This window comes from Octopus bimaculoides, chromosome 19, assembly GCF_046866305.1.
Source record: "Octopus bimaculoides isolate indiv1 chromosome 19, ASM4686630v1, whole genome shotgun sequence".
Lineage (NCBI taxonomy): Eukaryota > Metazoa > Mollusca > Cephalopoda > Octopoda > Octopodidae > Octopus > Octopus bimaculoides.
In genome coordinates, this window is record NC_142946.1 from 54,202,309 (window position 1) to 54,213,499 (window position 11,191).

The window sequence follows — 11,191 nt, forward strand, 5'->3', positions numbered from 1 at the left end:
CTGAGTAGCGACGGAGGTAATCAACATCGAATATATAATATATAGACACGATGCAAATGTATGATCCAAGATCAAGATCAAAATATTCGGCGAAGAAATGCAACTTAGGGATATGCATTATATAAAATGTGCATGCATGCATATATATATATATATACATATATAACGATCGTTGCGGATGCACTTACTGGTTTCAGTCCTACTACACTATTTGCTATTTGAGTTTCATGCTATATATATATATATATGTGTGTGTGTGCACATATCCAACTGAAAATTTCCCCGTTTTCAGAAATTTAGAGAGAGAGAGAGAGAGGGTGTGTGCAGTAAGGTACGAATATAAATATATCAATCTATATACAAACATGAGCAAAACGGCAATATGGAACAAGAAAGGGATCGGATGATGGGTGGGGACATGTTAACGAAAAACAGTGAGGGAAAAAAAAAAGAGAGGAGATGGTTTGTTGGAATAGCATGGATAGATATTTAAAAAAAAAAAAACCACATACTCAACTATTATGTGCCAACATTGAATGGAATGTCTAAGGTGAAGGTGAAGAAATATGTAATAATCATTACTAAACAAGGAATGTCACCAGATGGCTGCCAGAAACGAGGCTTCGGTACGCCGCTGGCTGTGTGAGAGAGAAAAAGATTTGGCCAGCCACAGCGAAATTAATTGTCTTCGCTTGTCTCTTTTGAAGAGTCAGGATGATGTCGGTTTCTTTTTCCTTTCTTTTGTTTTGTTTTCCTTTTAGTCTCTAAAGGAAATTAAGGCGAGTTGTAATAAATATATAAATAGAGGTGTGTGTGTGTTTAGATATAAATATATAGATATCTGTGAGAGATAAAGAGAGAAAGATAGAGCAGAGAGAGGGTGAGGCAGTCGTGTCCATGAGTTTTAGGAAACCGCCATGCCGTTAATAACAACAACAAGAATAACTATAAACAGGATACGAAGAGTTTTCTGGTCGGGTTGTCGAGCAGCGAGGCACCCTATTGGTTGAAATATTCCGAATGAGGCCTCTATAGACCTATATAGGTGTATACATTCATTTATTTATATTTAATCTTGTGTATTAGTGCAAATACAAACGCATTTATCTGGCTAAATATATATATATATTTATATGTATGTGGGTGGGTGCATATTTTCTATTTGTAGATAAATACTGCACGCACTCACAGACATATATACACACACACACAGACGCAATCACATACGTGTATGTGTGTGCGCGTGCTTTCGCCTGAGTGTGGTGTATTTTTTTTTATATTTCACTTGTTGGTAACTAGACATTGGAAACGCCGAGGGCGTTACTCGCTAAGCTGTTGATCGACCTCCTAGAAATAGCAGCCAAAATCTCCCTCATATACACACCTGTAAATCTTAAATAGAAGGGTACATTGAGCAATGTACTCCTTGACATACACGTAATGGTCACAGCAAAGACGTTTTTGATCACAGAGCAGAGCTACATGATCAAAAATTTCAACTAACCACTGACTGGCATGTTAATTTTCTCGACGTGTCCTGAAAAGATCTTTATCACGGGAAATATGAACTAAAACACTTCATTCGCAATTTGGATCATCGATCGAAATATATGTGTGGAGACAGATAATGTGTATAAATACATGCAATAGTAGTGGTGGATCTCAGTCGTTGGACGTTGAGTTTAACCTGCTTTTGAATTAACGCGTTAAGTGACTGAACCTTTACATACACACTCGTGTACTATTAACGAATCCTTGGGCAGAATCAACGTGATACAATATCTTTGGGACAAGGCTATATCATTTGAATTCTGGGTATCATCCTTCTGATGACCTCCTATAACAGCTTCTATCGAATTTTCATCGCAAGGTAGAAAGAAGTTGACTCGAACCTCTTGAAAGTTACGTTCGCTCAAGTTTCTATGCAAACTCTGTTGTTGCAAAACGAACTACTAAACCGTTCGCCCATATGCACTCATACATATATGCGTGTGTGTGTGTGTGTGTTTATGCATACATTTGCAAGTGCAGTATGGACTAACGTTTAAGAAGTTTGATTCACAAAAGCGAACTTGGTTAACTGTCTCAATCAGATGAATTCAAATAGAATTAACATCCAAGGTAATTCCTCTCAAGTATGATAAATTGATCCAAATATCGCTTAGAAGAATTTCAAGAAATTCGGAGTATTTGACAACGTGAACAAGAATGGAAAAAAATCACATCTTCAATTGATAAAAGATGTGATTATTGGTTAAGTTCACTTCACAACAATAAAGATCCACTGGTCCATCTCATTGCCTGGCATCTTGGGCAAGCGTCTTTACCATAGCATCGGATCAACTTTCAAGCCTTATGAGTGATATTGGGTAGATGGTGATTGTATAAAAACCTGTCAGATATACTCGTGCCTTAAGATGTAATTTAAAAAGGGATAACGCTGACATTGTGTCAAAAAGATTACGTTAGCGGACACTTCAGCTGCTCAATCGATGAGTTGGTTGACCAGTTCATCGAACAGCTGGACACTGATCTGTTCTATAAAACAAAATATACAAATATACGAAGTTTGAAAGTGTTTCGGTACCAAAAACACTACATAAAACATAAATGAAAAATGTTGCCCGTCAAACCAAAAAGATCCGAAATAAGGAAAGAAGAGGTTAAGTAATGCAGTGGCCCTATACATAGCAACCCCAGCCGGCACCTCGTGCACGCACGTGTAAAATATGACTCTGTGGCCACTGTTCGGATGCCTTTAATCATAGGCATATTAAAACAAGACTTGGGGCTATAGTAGAAGACACTTGCCTTAGGTGCTGTACAGTGAGACTGAACCAAAAACCATGTGGATTGGAAGGAATCTTCTTACTACACAGCAATACCCTCTCTCTCTCACACACACACACAAATCTATCTATCTAAATATATATATTTATGTTTCTCTTATCTCATATATTTGTGTACAGGTTGTTTTTTAGCCCCAGCTTAGGCCCTTATGGAACAGACCTATGATCAAAGGTATTCCAGCCTTGACCATCCCATCTTTCACCCATGTGCAAGGTGCCCAGTTTCGTGTTATCCAACCAATCTTTCACTAAGACGAACAGGCAGGGTGTGAGTTGAAGAGACGTGACTGCCATTTTTAGCAAGCCTAACGACACATGTAAAAGTTCCTTCGTCGGTACGTTTGTAAACAGGTTGTGGATGTAGGCCGTGAATACAATCTAAATGCAATGCAAAGCTATGAAATGGGAACGCGCGCCTATGTTAATTGCAACCTCAACATATTTTGAGATCAACTAAGGTCAAAACAAAACCTCGAATATTCATAATTGTATCCCTAAACACGTATTCATTTGCACACGCGGGTTAGGGATAGGGTTAGGGTTAGGATCGACCACTCAAGACTAGCTAGCGCGGACGCGTGACTGCGGGTTCGGGTCCGCGCTGCTTTAGTAGTACCCATATTTATACTATAGCCTCGGGCCGACCAAGGCCTTGTGAGTGGATTTGTTAGACAGAAACTGAAAGAAGCCCGTTGTATGTATATGTATGTATATATATATATATATATATATATATATATATATATATATATATATATATATATATATATATATATATATTTATATATATATATATATATATATTTATATATATATATATATATATATATATATATATAATATATCAAGATTGACCGCTAATTCTACAAGTTTTTTTTATTATTCTCTCTGTTTATTTCCTCGGGTTCCTTTCTGCTGAGGAGCGTAGGCTCGAAACGTAAAAGACTTTCCCACCTTCCCGAGCGTTAAACTAACACACCTGTTTGTTGTTTATACACCTGTCTTCGTCTTTTGTTTTTCCGTAAATTTCAACTATATATGTGTGTGTGTGTGTGGTGGTGGTTGCGTTCTCGTATCCGAGCAAAGCCACAGCTAGAAAGAATCATGGAAACGAGTCACTGATAATGCAATGCGAGGTCCTTATATGACTCTTGAACCCCACCAAAGATTTGAACATTTTTTTTTTTTTTTGCATAAGGGGTCGATTCCTGTGGCTTCTTTGATGGGTGACCAGGCCTGCCTAATTTCAGCATTTTTCCCACAAATCACACGTGTAAAAATCAATACTCCTTCGTTTTTTCTACTGGTTCATTCCTTCTCAGCTTTCTCCTTTCGACTAAAAATTCCTCAAGGCGGTGCCCCAGCATGGCTGTAGTCTAACGACTGAAACAAATAAAAGATAAAAGACACACACACACACGTGTATGCATCTTATACATGCAATAGTCAGATAAATAGATAGATGTAGATACGTGTATCAAACAGTATTCCAGTTAGTATAGCCCGAAAAAAAGCAATTCTCATAGACTGAAAATTATGAAAAACACAAACAGAGACAATAAGCAGTAGGGCTGTTATTCATACCCACCAAGTTATAAAGCTAAAAACTGCTTGATCTCGCCATGGCAACATACATATGCAGACAATAGATGCACATACACACAAACATATAAATATGTGTGTGTATAGATAGATAGATAGATCGATAGATAGATAGATAGAAAGAGAGAGAGAAAGACGCCCTCACAGACAGGCACGCGCTCACTCTCTTTCACACACATACATACATATACAGAGAGGGGTAAGAGTGACGCGTGCTGAAACACAATAGACACATTATCTTTCCCACATTCTTTCTCTCTCTCTCTCTCTCTCTCTCTCACACACACACGCACACACACATTGACACGTACCCTTTTACACGAACACACCGATAACGCACATGCATATATTACTTACACGCGCTCACGCACAAGTACTTCATACACATTCACACGGTTGCTGACGTAGAATCAAAGACACGCGTTCGCACATACAAGGCCAACGCTCAGATATACATGGATTCTCTCCGCCTCTTTCTCTATTATTTTCTCTGCTCCCTCTCTTTCCTTCTCTCTCTTACACATACACACACAAAACCGAACTTAAAATAGATATTGATTTTCTTCAAGAAACATGGTTCATATCGATTTCTGAATATCTTAGAATACGAATGATGCTAGTGATGGCGGTGGTGGTAGTGGGGGTGATGGTGACTCTTTTTTTTAGTTTAACCACAAGTCAGCTCTTATCGAGCTTTTTTTCCAAACGTAATAATTATATCTAGATAGTAAGTAAGGTGAGATATAAGGAAGATTCGGCTGTTATTTCTCGCAGGCCAAAAGACCATTTCGTGGCGTCCTTGCTAACTTGAGGTGTTGTTGTTGTTTAGCCATAGGACAACCTTGATTGAGGAGCATTCCAACTATAATCATTGCATCTTTCATACCGACATAGTGTATCCAGGAATACCTTATCCAACATATCTTTGTTTTTCAAGAGAGTAGGGTGCAATTTACGGGAGAACTTGTTGATGGATAAAGTTGTAACTTAAACCTCAAAGTTAATTTAAAGTAATCTAAGAAAATTTAATTTTCAGCACCCGCAAGAATATATTTTATTTTCTATAGTGAAGAATATTTACACAATTTTAATATAGACTAACAAAGCTATCCGGGTGTTCACAGTAAGGGGCAATAACTCCAGGTTTCACTGCTTAAATTTGTGGAAACAAATTTCAGGACAGAAAATAATAGGGTTTTTCAAAGGTTGTGGGCAGTACTTGTCAGTACAGTCTTTTGGATTTCTCTGAGACACGGTTCTCCTGGGATATTATCTAGATGTTTCTGAGATCCCTTTTATTATAATAATAATAATAATAATAATTATTATTATTATTATCATTATTATTATTGTTGTTGTTGTTGTTGTTGTTATCATCAAGGCTGTGAGCTGGCAGAATCATTAGCATGCTGGACAAAATGCTTAGCAGTATTTTGTCTGTCCTTACATTCTGAGTTCAAATTCCATTGAGGTCAACGTTGATGTTGATAAAATAAGTACCAGTCAAGCACTGGGGTTGATATAATTGACTAGCCCCTTCCCCAAAATTTCAGGCCTTGTGCCTATAGTAGAAAGGGTTATTATTAATATTATTATTCATTTTGTTCATCATGTACAAATATGTGTGTATTCATCATTATTTTATTTATTTTATTCAACTTTAGAAAAATTGAAGTATGTCTTTGACAATTCTGGAGCATATTTTAATTATTTTGTGCATGAGTTTTGGCCCACCCTGTATGTGTGTGCGTACTTTCACATGTGCGCATGCATGCCCTTTCTCACCACTTGCCAACAAGTGTTGTTGGCAAAAGAGACTGGCAAAAGAAGTACCAGACTTAAAATATTAGTACTGGGAGTCCATCTGTTCGACTGAGACCCTTCAAGGCACTGCCCCAGCATGGCTGCAATCCAATGATCGAAACATGCAAAAGACAAACAATAAAAAAGATTGCCATCACCACCACCATCATCATCATCGTCATCATCAATATCACTATTATCACTTTGTAATTAGTATCATCATCAGAGTCATCATAGCCATAGCCACTGCTCTCCGTGTTGTCACTCCTAACAATATTGCCCTCTCACACCACTACTATGAACATCGTCATGAGATTTGGGGTTAAAAGATAGATCATATTTTATTTTTAGTCAAGTAGTTGGAGTAGAGGGAAGGTGGTTGGTAGTAGTAGTAGTAGTAAGGTGAAAAGGATAGGGCCAGTGTCTATGGTTTTTGTCATCTGCAATTTCCCACCCAACCACATATCCTACTATCTAGAAAAGAAAGGACACAGTGAAGGTTAATTTCATAGGATTGGCTTTATCTTTCATCTTAGTTCGATAAATACCAGTTATACGTTATGATAATTTCAGTGACCTATGTTTCTCTACTGCAAATCTAAGTCAATCTGTAAAATTGAATATAGCAATGCTGGTGTTTGTTGCATGACTATACTAAGGGAGGCTACTCTTACTAACCGACTAGTCTTTCTCCAAAGTCTCTGTTACATGGAACATGGAAATCGCATGTTAAATGATTCTGTCTTACCCTGCTGGCATATGATTCCCATTTAAGTTTTTAGAAGTGTTTCTTTCATGAAATTTTTCTTCGTCTAATTATGACGATAGAACACGTTTCAACGAAAGCGTTTTTAAGGTAACGTAGTTATACTTGGGTTAAGCCAATCCTAAATGTATTCATTTCTCTAAATTATCTTATCACTCACCCAGCTGCAGGTCAGCCAGGATGCAACACACCTATGATCTCAAATCGTTTCTCTAATGATCCTGATTTTATTTTTATTAATTTTTTTCCAGATATAGTGTACCTAGGACAACATTATCCATTTTAAAGATGGTACACACACACACACCTTTTACAGCAAATCGGGTTAGCAGCAACTTGCAAATTGGGATGGTCAGTGGTCATCAATCCATCGCATAGCCCAGATCTGGTGTCCTCCAGCTTTCATTTGGTCGGTCTAATGAAGGACAATCTTCGAAGCAAAAGATTTGTTGACACAGACGAGGTGAAATTGGCTGTAAAGAAGTGTGTACAGTTCTTGTTAAATTTCTTCGAATGATATCAAAATTTCACCGGCTAATTAAAAAAAAAAAAAAATGTTGTTTTGCATGCTGATGTAGAAAATAAAAAAGATTAAAAATTGGGGAAATTTTGAAATACTTCAATTGGTTAGAGGAAATTTAACAAGATCCATGAGTACTACTTATATATTTTCAAACAGGCCTCAAGAGTTGGTATCAATGATGGGGCAGGAGTATTGCTTGTAGTGGAGACAATGTTAAGTAGTCTCCTTGTATAGTCTCTACTAACATGTGCAATTTGAACAACCTGTGTCAGTTAATCTTCCTGGACAGTGTTAGTTCAAAAAACTAACCAATCCGTGTCCGGAGATAAAGTTGCCTGTCTCAATTCCCCTTCCACGAATCACCCATACTGTCTCTTTCAATATGGCTACTACGCAGAAAAATGACACCTCCTTTTCCCTGTTAAAGGAGGGAGGCGGTGCAATCTTGATGATAAACTCAGTCAATAACTGTACTCTTTCCATTTCCGACACCAGTTGTTCGACTTAAGTTATCAACCCGCTCACTAACTTTTGCTTGGGAATCTTCTGCAAATATAATTATCGCAAGATCACCAGAAAGAGAGACATACCGTTATCCAAACAATGGGTATTTGGGGTATTTGGGAGGTCTATTGTTCTGCCAATTTAACTCTCCACCGCATAGAAAAGTTTATGGCGAAGACATAAATCGGCTTAGGGAAGCCATCTGTTGAATGTCACTCTTGTCAACTTAATGTTTCTCTATGGGAAAAGTCTGTTGCACTGTTAAGTGAAATTTGGCGATTGAGGATCGAATCCACGTCATGCTTGCATGATCCACTACACACACACACACACATATATATATATATATATATATATATATAAACTCTGAAAACTGTTATGACTTTTGAAGCCGCTGCAACAGATGTGTGCTCTCATACACACACACATACTTGTGTGTGTGTGTGTGTGTTACGTACACTCCCTTGCACAAACTTAAACATACTCAAGTGGTAGAGTTAATTCGTTGTCAAGTTTAATACCTGCAGCTGATCTGTTGCAAGCACTCAGGCAAGCTTTCTGGTTTGAGAGCGACGTGTTACTTTCCTCTGAATTACTTATCGTATCCCTCAAACATCCACAGCTTTTTGACATCCTCACAGCTGCATCTAGGAAAATAAACACTTATGTTTTCATTGCTGGCGGCTTCAATTACCCTGAGATTGACTGGAAAACTTTTGTCGACTGCAAAGTGTAAATGATTTCTTTGATTTCGTGCTGGATTTGAACTGGTCCCAAGTAGTCACGTCCCCCACAAAAGGTGTCAATACTTTGGGTCTGCTCTTTACCATTACTCCTGAAACGGTTATCAGTGTCACTGCCAAAGGACCTTTGGGCAACTCTGATCATGCTATGATCATTGCCGATCTGTCTATTATGGGCAGAAACAAGAACCAACATCATTTCTGAACGACTCTCTTTGACTGGTACAAAGCAGACTGGAACTCTTACTGAGCTGAGTTACAACAGCCAAACTGGCTTGAATTGTACAATTCTGGAGATCTCAATACTGCACTTCAGAACTCCCTGAACTCAATCTGGGCTGCATATGAAACATCAGTACCACGTAAATGCTTTTAAAATCCCCAAAGTGCAACTTGAAAGACTGCAGCAGTCCGAATTGTCTGAAAAGGACGTCGTGATGTCGAACAGGAATACAGACAAACATTTTTTCACGCCCAGAATTGCTGAAGCGTGGAATAAACAACTCACATCAGCCGCGAGCTGTTGGGATGCTACATCCTTAGAAACTTCCATGCTTCCTGAAATTTACCAACTGTGCACTTCATGCCTCCACCTTCTTTTCTTAAACGACTCACTTCCTGTGCATTATTCCACATACTGTCCATGCACTTCTGGTTACTTTTCCTGATGTGTTGTAGTAACCTGAGCACTGTAAACAATAAGTTCGTTATTATTTTTAATTCATAAAGAATTGATAATTCCTTCTACTGGAGGCACAAGGACTGAAATTTTGTTGGCGGGGACTTATCGATTACATTGACCTCAGTGCTTGACTAGTATTTATTTTTATCAGCCCTGAAAGGAATGAAAGGCAAAGTCGACCTCGGCATAAGGATAATATGCATAATTCAATTACACAGATGTGTGCGTGTTATCTAAGCCATTTAAAGGATTTAGATCTATGAGAGGGATAGAAAATAAAAGAAAGAGAGAGCGTCAAAGAGGCGAGAGAAAGAGCAAGAGATAAATGGCAGGAGTAATAAAGCAAGAAAGAGATAGATAGATAAAGAAAGAAAAAAAGCGAGCGAGCCTTTGAAATCAATAAATGGAAGTTTTCTGCAGATCCAAATCAAAAAGGGATAGAGTTAGATAGCAGGAATCAGAAATAGAGAGAGAGAGAGTAGGAAAGAAAGAAAGCCTTTGAAATCAATAACTAGAAGTTTTCTGCTGATTCAAATTAAAAAAAAGGGAAACTAGGCTAGACAGAAAAAGGGAGAAAAAGAAGCAAATTTTTGTTTTGTATCATTTGAAGTTGACCTGCCCGAATTGAGGTCATTCTACCTCACGTGTTACAAGCAATCAACGAATTTTTTCGTCAGAAATTTATTTATTTATTCATGTTTTTGATTGCTTGGAAGAATTTTACCAAGTCGTAATCCTCCATACACCACACACCAATTATACAAAATAAAGAACAGATTCAAATTGTCTTATTGTACATATAAATGTCTGCTGCCATATCAGCCTCTATATATCTACCTACACGCTCTATGTTTATCTGACAGCCTAGATGTCTCTATTTAATATGATTGGTTGTTCTACTTTCATTTTATCATTATTCTTGTATCTTTATCTCATTCCATTCTATTTCAATGCATATGTGTGCATATTATATTCACATCTATCTATCTATCTATCTATCTATCTACCCCTTTGTAAGATATATATGTGTGTGTGTGTGTCTATATATATATATATACATATATATATATATATATATATATGTGTGGCGATCTTTCGGAGATGGTATATCAAAACTGAAACTGTTCGGAAATTTCTGTAAAAATTTATCTACTTTTTTTCTGTTGAATCGTTTGTTTCTGTATTCTTTTTGTGCAAGTATACGTATGTATACACACACAAATAAGGGTATTAGTTTGACGCTCGGGAAGAATCGAAAAGTCTTTGATGTTTCGAGTCTATGCTCTTCGACAGAAAGGAGAGGAAATAATGAAGAGAGAATGACCCCCCCCCCCAAAAAAAAATGCGTAGAGATTTTACACACACACGTGTGTGTCTGTGTGTGTATATACTATCTGAGAGGGCGCGATATGGAAAAAAGTAGTAACATCTATTATGGTAAATATATTCATTACACACACAGTATTGGGTGTTCTCATTTTTTCGTGAAACTACTTAACAAGTGATTTTATCTATCTTTTAATAACCCGATGATGCCTTACGATAATTCAAATTCCATGTATTGAGTACTTTCTTGCATTATATTCCACTCAATTCATGTTGATCATTTATAACAAATAGACACCGTCAGTCAGTTAGGTAGACAGATAATCAGATAGACACACAAACAGGCAGACAGATAGATAGATAGATAGATAGATAGATAGATAGATAGATAGA

General features: G+C 37.4%; 1 protein-coding gene across 3 annotated transcripts in view; it reads right to left on the reverse strand.

Annotated features, from left to right (window-relative positions):
* The window catches only part of LOC106875403 (uncharacterized), a 41,382-nt gene that overhangs the window by 29,445 nt on the left and 746 nt on the right, over positions 1-11,191 (reverse strand). The window contains exon 1 of one of the 3 annotated variants that reach the window (XM_089337751.1): positions 4,438-4,622. The exons of 1 other annotated variant lie outside the window; for it this stretch is intronic. The gene's annotated coding sequence lies outside the window, so the exon portion shown is untranslated. Of the gene's footprint in view, positions 1-512; positions 970-4,437; positions 4,623-11,191 lie in introns of those variants that run through there. One more of the 3 variants, XM_014923512.3, reaches the window with a different exon arrangement.